The sequence below is a fragment of the Rissa tridactyla genome, chromosome Z, assembly GCF_028500815.1.
Source record: "Rissa tridactyla isolate bRisTri1 chromosome Z, bRisTri1.patW.cur.20221130, whole genome shotgun sequence".
NCBI classification, from domain to species: Eukaryota; Metazoa; Chordata; class Aves; order Charadriiformes; family Laridae; genus Rissa; species Rissa tridactyla.
In genome coordinates, this window is record NC_071497.1 from 46,703,242 (window position 1) to 46,712,266 (window position 9,025).

General features: G+C 47.0%; 1 protein-coding gene across 6 annotated transcripts in view; it reads right to left on the reverse strand.

Annotated features, from left to right (window-relative positions):
* Positions 1 to 8,184, reverse strand: part of TJP2 (tight junction protein 2) — a 69,228-nt gene extending 61,044 nt beyond the window's left edge. Inside the window, exon 1 of one of the 6 annotated variants that reach the window (XM_054185707.1) lies at positions 7,939 to 8,184. The gene's annotated coding sequence lies outside the window, so the exon portion shown is untranslated. The other 5 variants (XM_054185714.1, XM_054185715.1, XM_054185712.1 and 2 more) reach the window with 5 other exon arrangements.
* Between the last annotated feature and the right edge of the window lie 841 nt (positions 8,185 to 9,025).

The following is a 9,025-nucleotide window of genomic DNA, read 5'->3' on the forward strand; positions in this document are numbered from 1 at the left end:
TACTACTAGAAGTCTGCAAGCACAGCTAACATCATTAGACTTGCATGCATCCCGAGTCCTGGTAGCTTTGGCAGCTCTATTGCAAAGGCAGTACAGACTAGGAAAAGACAAGATAAGAAGTGGGCAGTTTTTTAACCATTCCAGTTTTTAAGAACCTTCTGACTGTAGTAGTCCATGACAACATTCAATTTTACTTAAACACAGAAACATTTTGATAAAATCCAGTTTTTCAACAAAGTCGGTTTTGTTAGCAACATCAGTATTACCACAAGTTCTCCTAAGAAGTTTTGGTACTTCTTTCTGTGTCCTCCCTTAATGCTTTTTTTTTTTTTAACCCTAAATTTTCCCCTTAGACATCTAAGGAACAGCTCTTAATAAAAACTTCCCAAAAGTACTTCTTAAAGCCAGTGTCCTATGCAAAGTCTAAAAAAAATTTAGTGCAGCTCTGGTCCATCTTTTGTCTCTTTGGACAAAGGCAATTAATTCTGACTAGAAAACATGCTCCACAACTACACATTGCACACAGAGAAGCCAAGCTCGTGCCATAAGCACAAGTTACTCCCAAGTACTGCTTTTGGCTAAATGGTTCATGAAATCTCTGGATATCTAAAGGGAGTAAGACTGAGTCACAGTTTATCAACTTCCTTCAACTTTATTTGAAAGCAGAAACTCAGAGCTGCTCGCACATTCATTGTTTGTGAAGGATGGCTTTTGCAGAGCAAACAAAAGGTCTAAAACATACCTTCATCCATTGTTTCCTGTTGGGGAGTTATCATCCACTCCCCTTCTTCTGGCTTTGTATTTTTTCAGGAAGAATGAACACCAAGTTCTATTGGAAAGAACACAGCGCATTTTTCCTAACTGGGAACACACAAGTGAACAAACATAATCTAAGAATTAAGCTGTTAAGAAAAATATTTGTGTCAATTTCAGGAACTCATGTTCCTCAGCCATATCCAAAAAGATAACAGCAAGAAACCGCCTTGCAGTTCACCTAAAAATATTCTTTGTTTATGCACTGTAGTTGCATTCTCTGCTAACCTCCCTACGGATCCCTCGCATTAATTACTGTTTTACAAAATTTACAGTTTACAAAACAAAGAAAATCCAGTTACACGCATTTCTATCAAACTGATGTGCTGCATTGTGGCAAAGTACCAAGAGGCTTGGAGCACTTGTCATAGCCTCACTGAGCTACACTGGCTACAAGGAAAGAGCACTCTGTGGAAACTGTTAGCTTTTCTTTATCTGCTCCAAAGTCCTCTCCTATTTTCTGTGCTTCCTCAGGTGAAACACAGCCGGGGTGAGGGTGGGATGGGGGGGCAGATTCAGTGTTGCAGCAGTGATTTCAACCAGACTGAAATTCTACAGATGACTTTTGCAAAAGCAGTTCTGAAGTTTGCTTATTTTCAGTCACACTGTAAAAATTGTAGACTCAATTGCAGTGGATGTTTGGAAAGCAAGATACATTTCAGGGAACGGGGAAAGAATGACAGAAGCTCTTTTCTGCATTAAAGAAACATTTATGACATCAAAGCAAAAGCTTCCTTTTGCTCTAATCCTTGACAGATGAAAACAGAGTCATACTCTCTTAATTAGATGTAGAGCATACTTCATGTAAAAACTGATGACAGAAGCATGATCACATCTTCAGTCACTTCAGACCCAACTACAAAGGAGGAAACCATTGCCCAATGTAGCCACAAATTACTTTCCATCTTTGGAAAGAGACAAAATTCTTTCCTTTCTCTTCTCTCAACAAAAAAAATCTCTGTAACACCTACAGATGGAAGAATTCTCTCATGCAGAGAGCAAAGAAACAAAGGTCTTTTACTACTTGCTTGTTCTCGGGTGACAAGAATAACTACAACAGACAATTGTTCACTTCCAGAATGTACATGTGTTTTGTTTGGGCCATATAGCTAAGAAATGGCTTGAAAAACAATCAACGTTATCTGCAAAGCTTGATCTGTTGAAGCAATCTGGAGGCATCAAGGATCAGATTGGGGGTGCGAATGGTTTCATGGGAGGAGAAGAGGAGGACCCGGAAACTTCTTTCACAGAGCTTCACTGATTGCAGTCCCTTTTGGCCCCTCCTTAGAGATCGTCCCTTGCCTGAGCAGTCCATATGTTCCTGGAGATTCACAGAATCAGCTTATACAAAGTTGTGCTAAGGAGGCTAGAGACACCAGCAGTCAAATCTGCTGGCTATTAAGCAGAGCTAGATGATGAAGCAGATGTTAGAATAGAGAGAGAGCGCAAGACAGACTACACACAGCCTTGCTGTTAATAGTGCACACAGGAGAGATTTATGGGTTTTCTCTGGTGTCTAAAAAAACCCCCAAACAAACAAAACCAAAAAACAAAACCAACCCCCAAAACTAACAGGGGCAAAGCAAGTAACAAATAGCTTGAATAAATATGTGAAACCTTGGTGTAAGACCAAGCCGGACATTGCCGAGTTCAGGCTCAGTTTATCAATACAATGCAGGCTGATGTCAAAGAACTAGTTTGTTATGACAGAGTAACAACAACAAAATGCTTTTGGAAAAGGTATTATTGAGCCAATCTGAGGAAAAATCCAAAGCGGCCCAAAACATCTGAACTCATGCCTAGCTTAATGAAACATACCCACACCTAACTCAACATCCTAAATCCGGCTTTTCACATGTATATAGACCACACCCAAGATTATCAGCATACTTTTGAGAAACAAAAAAGAAGTTTCTCAAAAGCAGTTCTGGATTGCTGGTGCAACAGAGAAGAAAAGACAACAGCATGGAGAGGGGAGCAGGCATTGGGAAAAATCAGAACAAAAGGGGATTTGTATTTTTCCTTGCACACTTCTTATCGGCCCTACTATCACACAGTATTTTTGTCTGTCATTTTCACATTTTCATGTGAAAATACAGCACTAGTGAGTTTCATTTTCTTCCTAGATTAGAAACCATGGTTACCTGACATTCCAACACAACACTCAGATACACAATGACAATGCTGACCTAAATTCAGGAAGACCTGGGTAGCTCGTGTTTCCTAAAAACAAAGCCCGCAGCTGATGAATACACACCAGGGTAGATGCCGTACAAGATACCAGACTAGAGCTCCCACAGCTCACTCCTGTCATGCTTGGATCACAGACATCCTAAATATATTCACAACTGCAAGGGTCCTCTAATGCAGGACAGAAAGGGGTTGCCACAGTCTGCATTCTCATGTGAAACAGAAATCTACAATACTCCCTAGCAACTTTCAAAAAACAATTATCTGATTTAAAAGAAAACAAAAAACAACAACAACAAAACAACTAAAACAGAACCCAAACAGTAAGTTGCGAAATGACCTGGAGTGGTCTTCACTGCAGCACGAACCTGTTTAATTCCCATACTGCAGTCAGTACCTGTGTTAGTTATGTAATATTTAAGTAAAAAATAAGCTCAGCCCTCTACTGTTAAATGCAGGCCTGGTACAGGTAAAAAAAAAATCATTAAAGGGCAACAGAAGGCTCCAAAGACTCCAGGGACAAGAAGTAAGCACACTTTACAGGGGAGCAGACAAAAGGATATAACACAGTGCTGCTCTTCCTGAGGAAGAGAACGGGTTCAGATAACAGAGAAAAGCACCTGGTGTTTGAACAGCTCTATTTTGAGAAAAGCACCTGGAAGAGAACTCTGTATAGAAGTTAAACCTGCGTACTTCTCCAGGGATTCCCAACGTGGAGTCTAGGGGCAGTCATGGGACTGAAACGAAACCTTTAGTGGTGAAAGACAACGTGCACTGGTGTGCGTATGTCAGCATGGCCATGAGAAACCACTCATGCTTCGGTGCTGCAATCTTTCTATGTAAACTCACCATTTGCACACACTCTATATGCCCTATATCCTTATTGCTGTAAATGTTTGTTTTGCAAATAGATTGTCTCATTGTTAAGAAGTCTTCTAAAGTTCACAGAAATGCACTGCAATTTGGGATTAAGATTCACAGGCCTTACGTGGCTTATGTCAAGATGAACCATGAGATTTAATAAATTCATTTTTTCCCAGCAATGAGTACTTTCATACCTGTTTGAAAATAAGCCAGACTTCAAAATCTTTAACCTCAACAAACTGTAGCTGTACACCATGTCCGCATTTTCCTTCCCCTGTTATTAGAACGACTGGTTCCAGGATTACTACAATAGGGCAAAACTGCTGCAGCCAAGGCATGACAAAATTTACACCATCCTTGAGAATGTAAATACTGTTATTTCAGCAATTAAGGGAGAACGGTCTTGTAACAAGAGATTTCCTTTTCCCTACAGGGAAGTTCTGGAGACAGACAATGCTGGTAACTGTTAAAACACACACACAAATGCTATCATCTAAATTTGCTCTAAGTTAAAAGCAGCTTTGAAGTAGTCCTGGGATATTAGTCCAGCCCCCAGCTGAGGATTACTATGATCCAGGAACTTTCTGATGTTAAGCATCTAGGTTTTATATAAAGGTACAACACATCCCATTTTGTGAACCATGACAGTGCTTAAACATTATTTTAATCACTAAGAAAGATTTCCTGGTTGTCCTTAGAAGACACTGAACCAGGAAAGGGAGGATTAAGCAGTCAAAAAAGTATCAGACACTTAATTACTTTGATGCTTCATTCTGAAGAGCTCTGTTGAGATTATAGTTCATGCAAAGTATTGGGACCATCCTAACCCCACTGCATAATTCACAATACTCATCTTCAGTCTCACAAAACCCCAGTGTAGTGGCACTGAGCACAGTTGCAGTTACTGATACTGTGACACAGGGCAATGCAGATAGCAATTAAAGTTAGACACAATTTCTCCAATCCATAGGGCCTTCGCTGTGCAAAAGGAAGAGGAGTCACTACCGCTACTTGAATGCCATGTTCAGTGCATAAGATGTTTGCATATAACAGTCTAGAAGCAATTATAACAGTAAACTCACCTAAAAGTCAAATACACACAGACAGGTTTCTCAGGAGCCTGATGAAAGCCCTCATAAGTGCTACGTTATACTAAGTATAAATCTTATTGACCATGCCTGAATGGCACACACGTGCTTACTACATGCAAAGCATTTCAAAGTCTCCTCAAGTAGCCTGATGACCTACCAGTGAATATCAATTTACGCAAGCAGACTTCCCATGCTTTCCAGCACCTGATCCTTGACATGCAGATCTCATGGATCCTGACAAGGGTCATTGCTTGGAAGAGTTTACAGGTAGATCCTTAGTCTATGAATGCTCCAGAAACAAAAGAAGTGATTTTATCAGTCGCAGCACATGTTTGTTTTTATTTCCTTTTCTCTGAGCCACAGCTGAATCACAGTCCTAAACCTTTACAATAGAACTTTGCTGAGCAAAAGAAAAGGTAAGTCATTTTAATTTGTTTCAAACCACACCGCCTTGATAATTATTACATCCAAAGGTTAAAGCAAAGCAGACATTGGTGGCTTCTGCTGGAGCGCAGCTGCGGGGGGTGAGAGCTTTCAGATACTTGTCCTAGCTGTTGGATTCCACACCAGTTTACAAAGCAAAGCTAGGGAGCCGGTTGTTCAGAGACTGCAGCCGTTTTAAGCCAGCAAACCATTAGAAAGCAACGCTGGAGGTATGAAAAGTTTTCAGATAACCAATCTGAAAGACGAGCGCAGGGCTCTTACACAAGTGTGTTCAGACAGCGTGTACTTTTTCGTTTTGGAAAAATACGCAGAGGAAACAGGTTTCAAGCAGGGGGAAAGCAAGGGCAGAGCTCCTTAATAAAGCAAGCGCGTAACACTGGTACATCAACCCTGACACTCCACGACGCAAATCCGATGTACCTGGGCTCCGGCACCGCAAACAAGGCCGGTGCCAAGGCGCTTTAGGAGGGCAATCAAGCGTCTGGCTGCTGGAACCGCCTGTTCCTTTGTTTTACAGTTCCCTGTTAACTTGAAACCTCCCCTGACCCAGTTAGCCAAAGCCCGAGGCACGGCTGGAATCCACTCGGGACGTGCCAACATAAAGATGTCAGGAATTCCGTGTGCAACAAAGGCAGCCCGAAACCCCCCGCCGCCGGCAGACCCGCCCCCCCGGCGGCCAAAAAAGCGGGTAAACAAACCCCTGATTCATCGGTGACATCTCCCCCGCTTCCCACGTAGTATCGCACTCTCCCGCCAAGGATTTAGCGCGGAAAAAGTCACAGAGAGCCGCTTAATCCCGTTAGGGAAAAGCCGATCCCCGGCCCCAGCCCGGCTCGCCCCAGGTGCGCGGCGGCGGCGGGGCCGGGGGGGGTCCCGGCGGGGGGAGCGCAGCCCCCGCCCCGGCTCCCGCCGACACAGAAGGCAAAGCGCGCCCGAGGAGCGGAGAGGGGAGGGGTGGAAAAGCCCAAAGCACACAAAGGAGGGAGAGGGAGAAGTCGCGCAACTCATCCCCGCGGCGCGACTCCGGGGAGCGGCGGCGCCGGTCGGGGGACGGCGGGGGCCGCACCTGCCCGAGGAAGAGGAGAGGGGGCGGCGGGGAAGCGCGGAGCCGCGGCCAGCCCAGCCCGCTCCCCGCGGGGGTACTCGCCTGCTCACGGAGGTAGCCCCGGTGCGGCGGCCGGCAGCGGAGGTGCGGGGAGGCGGCCCGGCACTGGGGCTGCGCGCCCTGCCCTGCCCGCCGCGGGCTGACACGGCGGCGGCGAGTCCCGAGTGCGGAGCCGAGGCCGAGTTCGGATCCGCTCCCCGCCGAGTCGGGCAATTTCCTGCGGGTGCGGGCGGGGGCGGCTCCCGCCGCAGGTGCCGGCCTCGCCCCCAGGTGGGGCGGAGGGGAGGGGAGAGCAAGGCCGATGAGGGCAGGCGGCAGGACGGGGCGGGCGGCGGGCAGAGCTCTCCCTCCCCCGCCGCCCCTTCACAGGAGCGGCTCCACCAGCGGCTGCTGCCGCCTCCCCAAGTTCAGGGGTGACTTCGCCCCGCTCCCCCCCGCCCCACTCACTCACTCACTCACACACACACACGGCGGCGGGCGGGGGAACAGGAAATACCGGTCGCAGCCCGGTTACTCCGCGCCGCTGAGTCACCGCGGTGGGGCCGCCCCGGCCCCCGGCTTTTCTCAGCCCGTCCCGTCTCCCGGGAGCGGGGAACCCGGCTCTGCCCCCCCGCCCCGGCTCTGTCTCGGCCGCCCGGCATTGCCTGAAGCGGGATCAGAGCTGGGCGGCCGGGGCCTGGCGGGTCGGAGCCCTGTGGCCGCCGCTGCTCTCGGTGCGTGCTGTCAGCCAGCCCCGCCTCTGCGCGGGCTTTTCCCCGTTCACTTCTAGGGAACGGGGGATCGGTGCCCGTCTAACGTTTTCTAGCCGGCAGACCCCTGAAACAGCTTTGAAAACCGCGGCGCAGTGTTCCACGTACGCCTCGGAATCCGCTTTTTTTCCCCCCCGCCTTTTATCACAGAGGAGCCGCCTGCAGCCCGCCACCCCCCCCCGCGGTACAGCTGGGCGCCGGCAGCTGGGCGCCACCGCCCCCCCGCGCTGGGACACCCGAGGCGAGCAGGAGGCAGAGCAGCCCCTGCCCAGGCCACAACCGGCGGCGTCACTCGGCGAGAGCCCTGCCAACGCTGTTCCCGAAACCTCGACTTGCCCAAAGGGAACCTGCTGCGGCAGGGGGTTGGACTGGGTGGTCTCCAGGGGTCCCTTCCCGCCCCTGCCGTCCTGTGGTTCTGTGAACCACCTCCACTTCAGGCTGGCATTCCGCAGGTATCGGCTTTCCGGCATCGCTCACGACCTGCAGCCGAAACGAGACAGGCAAGGCCAAACAGCCCCGACGGGATTCTTTGGAGTCGTATTTCCCCTGCGCTGTAAAGCGCTGTGTGTCACCAAGAATTCCTTATCTGCCCTCTCCGGGGCGGTTAAACCCCATCCAAACCCCTCTAAAATTAAGCACTAAACTCCCCCGCTGTCACGCCTGTGAAACAGTATCTACTTACAAGTTTTCTGGTTTGTTGTTTGCTGCCGGTGGGAAAGGGCAGATGATTTTGTTTTTTTCAACAGATGCTAAATATTCTGGATTCCCACAGGATGCCTAATTCAGATTGGTTTCTTCCTTCGTCAGGTGCAGATAATGTTTGTGCAGTATGCCTCATACTGAAATTAAGATAAAGAAGGCAAACAGTGTTCTTCGTGAAGGTGCTGGACTTTGGAAGGAGGCACCGAAAGAGCCTATTTTATTGACAGCAAATACGAAACTGCATTCAGACGTTGTACTGAAAAAACCTGCTTGTAGCTATAGTTAATAATTAACACACATGCGCACACCACAGCTTTCGAGTGACTGTGGCAGCCTAAAAGTACCAAACAGCAAAAATCGAGGGGAAAAAAAACCAAAACCGGACTGATTCAGTAACTTGATGTTTTCTGTCAGCTATAGACAGGGTCAGCCATCAGCACGTAATACAATACTGCATTCAGGCAGAAGCAAGGCACAAGGAGTGGAAATTTAGTCTTACTTCCAGGTATGTGTCAGATTATTTGGTTTACACTGTACTGGGTGTCTGTTTCCTTAATGAATGTTTAAAAACTTCATCTGTTAGTTCTCTAAATGTTCTCTTTTTTCTGAAGCTACTTTTGTAAAAGTGGCCTTCAGATGCTAAAATGCTGTGAATAGGAGGAATACTATTGATGTATCTAATGTATTCCTCATTTTTTTTAGTAGAACAGTAGAGAACATCGACGGCTAGCAGAAGAGCCTACATCTGGAAACTAACAATGCTTACAAAATTAGTCTTTGTAATAGTGATCACTTAGCACAATTACCATGACACAAACAATTTTTAAAACAATTCAGCAAATTGGAGAGGGCAGCAACGACATTATAATGGCTTGTTTTAAACATCTATTGTTTCCTTATCTACACTTGCCTGTTTTTAACCTGAACTCCAGAAAGTCTGTAATTAATAACTGTTTAAAAATTTTTTTTCTGCTTGTTCATAGCTGTGTTTATTCTACCCCCAGCGAAACAGCCTCTGCTGGCCATCTTTGGTAGAGGTCATGAATCTTGTCTTTGTCCTACGACTG